The sequence below is a fragment of the Pipistrellus kuhlii genome, unplaced genomic scaffold (genome assembly GCF_014108245.1).
Source record: "Pipistrellus kuhlii isolate mPipKuh1 unplaced genomic scaffold, mPipKuh1.p scaffold_m20_p_12, whole genome shotgun sequence".
Taxonomy (NCBI): Eukaryota; Metazoa; Chordata; class Mammalia; order Chiroptera; family Vespertilionidae; genus Pipistrellus; species Pipistrellus kuhlii.
Genome location: NW_023425427.1, coordinates 13442562 through 13445500, shown reverse-complemented (window position 1 = coordinate 13445500; position 2939 = coordinate 13442562). Strand labels below are relative to the sequence as shown.

Genomic DNA, 2939 nt, shown 5'->3' with positions numbered 1-2939 from the left:
CATGTTCATGACGTGAACCTAATCTCCTCTTTGGTTTTTTTAGATTGCTCCTGGTCCTGTTATCCCCTCCCCTTTAACTTGCTCTAATAATTTCTGTCTGGTGCCTGCCTTCTTAGATATATCACCTTGAATGTCTCTTTTTACCTAGGTCTCTGGATTACTGGTTTGGTTTTGCATGGAACACCTTTTATTTTTTATTTTTATTTTTTTTTACATTCCCCCTTTTAAAGAGATCTTAAGCACATTGGCATACTTACATAGTACGGGAAAAATCAAAGGGTCAGACCAAAGCCCAGCCTGATGTAAGCTCCTCGATCGCTGCTGCCTTCAAAATAATTAGAAGCAGAAAATGCACTAATAACCTTCCCATCATGGCAAATTTCATACCCTTCAGACTTATGCTCATGAAACCTAATGAGCATCTTCAACTGGTATTTATTAAGAAGTATAATAAATATTGGGGGGTAATATCTGGTCTAAAATAGTAGCCCCCTTCTCAGTAAGTGTTTGGATACAGCCTCCTTTGCCTCTGGGATCGCTCCACACAGAGAGGGATCACTCCTGGTTCAGAAAGGGATCCTTTTGTTTTTGACTCCCTGAGGTAATCTGCTTTATTTCTCTTCAGGTCAGTATCCTGGTCTCTATCTATTGAAATTAGTGGCATCAGCACATATTTCATTTTTTTTATATGGTGAAATAAATTCAAATCTTTGGACTCTGATACCGAATCATGTGTGACCAAGACTTCATTGTCAATGATTGTATGAATTAGAAGCCAGGCCTAGACTTCTTCCAAGATTTATAATATACCCCCCCTCCCCCATATAGCTTATATTTATGTAAGACTTCTTTTGTAAAGCCAAACGTCATATTTATTAAAAAGTCTTAATGGTTCCCTCTGTTCAAGTGCAGGTCACCAGGATAGACAAGAAAACTCGCCAACAGGATCATTAGGATTTCTACAAAGTTTTCCTCAATCTAAAAAAAAAAAAAAAAAATCACCATTAAAAACATATGGGTTCTTCCCTGAGGGGAGACTATTCTTCTTTTTTTTTTTTAAAAAAATATATATTTTATTGATTTTTTACAGAGTGAAAGAGAGGGGGATAGAGAGTTAGAAACATCAATGTGAAGAGACACATTGGTCAGCAGCTTCCTGCACACCCCTGACTGGGGATGTGCCCGCAACCAAAGTACATGCCCTTGACAGGAATCGAACCTAGGATCCTTGAGTCTGCAGGCCGATGCTCCAAGCGCTGAGCCAAACCAGTTATGATAGGGAGACTATTGTTGCAGAAGATCAAACAGAGATTGTCTAGTTTCCCAGGTAGATCACCACAGATTGCTAACTGTTTGGAGGGGCAAGTTTTTATTTTTTAAGTAATTTTTAAAAATTGTAGTTTATATTCAATGTTATTCTCTATTAGTTTCAGATGTATAGAAAAGAGGTTAGAAAATAATATGCTTGGCAGATAGGCCCCCTTACTGCTTCAGGTACCCATCAAGTCCCATTCATATTTATCATAATCTTATTGACTATAATCCCTATGCTGTAATCTCCATCTCTCTGGCTATTTTGTAACTACCAATTTTTACTGCTTAATTCCTTCACCTTTTTCACCCAGCCTCCTAACCCACCTCCCTTCTGACACTCTGTTCCTAGCTTGTTTTTTTTATTCTGTTAATTAGATTCCCACATGTAAGAGAAATCACATGGTATTTGTCTTTCTCTGTCTTATTTCACTTAGCATAATACCCTTAAGGTTCATCCATGGTGTCCTAAAAGGTAAGATTTCATTCCTTTTTACAACTGAGTAGTAGTCCATTGTATATATGTACCACAGCTATTTTTATCTACTCATTTATTGATGGGCACATGGGTTGCTTCCATATCTTTGCTATTGTAAATAATGCTGCAATGAACATAGGGGTGCAAATATTCTTTTGAATTAGTGTTTCAGGTTTCTTTGCTGGGTCATAAAGCAATTCCATTTTTTATTTTTTGAGGAACTGCCACACTGTTTTTCATAGGGATTGTATCAATCTGCATTCTGGAGGGATATGTTTTATGTGAGTAAAATTAGGCATTTGTTTCAGGATTTTCTTGGTTTCCAGTAGCATTTCTAAGACATAATAAGCATGAAGTATCTTTGTTCCTTGAAGGACTCAATAAGTAAATCAGTATCAGTAGATGTGAGTAGAAATTACAGTCAAGGACCACTATAGGAGTCTGGAACATCCATCAGCCCCATGTAGTCCGGTCTGTCCTTGTTTTCCTGGATGGTGTAACCAAACAGTAGGTTTCCTAATTCTGAATCTTTCTCACTTATATTGTGTAGTTTTCCAACATGAAGGAAAAGAAGTTGGAGAGCTACAATTGGCCTTGTTCACTGGCATATGTGATGGACTGGAGGATTGTGAGTGTATAGTGTTGTCTTGTCTTCAATCGAGTGCTGTAACCTCAGTGCAGAACTTAGTGCATTTCCAGATTTCTTGCTTTTTGTTGAAGATGAAGTCCATGTCTTCTAGATTTTGTACATTCAAAAAAGCTTCAATTTCTTATTTGGAGATGGTTTGAAGAATGCCACCCTTATGCCTGGCTGGTGTGGCTCAGTGGTGAACATCAACCTACAAATCAGGAGGACATGGCTCGATTCTGGTCAGGGCACATGTCAGGGTTGCAGGCTTGATCCCCAGTAGAGGGTGTGCAGGAGGAAGCTGATTAATGATTCTCTCTTTATCACTGATGTTCCTATCTCTTTCTCCCTCTCCATTTTCCCTTGAAATTAAAAAAAAAAGAGAAAGCCTCCCTTTATGCTGTCCCAACTTTTTGTGTGCTAAAAACATTTAACATGTTGTCTGCCCTCTGAAAATTTTTAAAAAAGTGTATTGACTCTGTATTGTTAACTATAGGCATGATATTGTATAGCAGATCTCTA

The 2939-nt window shown here is 37.9% G+C and overlaps 1 pseudogene; it reads right to left on the bottom strand.

Annotated features, from left to right (window-relative positions):
- Positions 1–272: 272 nt before the first annotated feature.
- On the bottom strand, positions 273–2428 carry LOC118716694 (annotated as a pseudogene).
- Between the last annotated feature and the right edge of the window lie 511 nt (positions 2429–2939).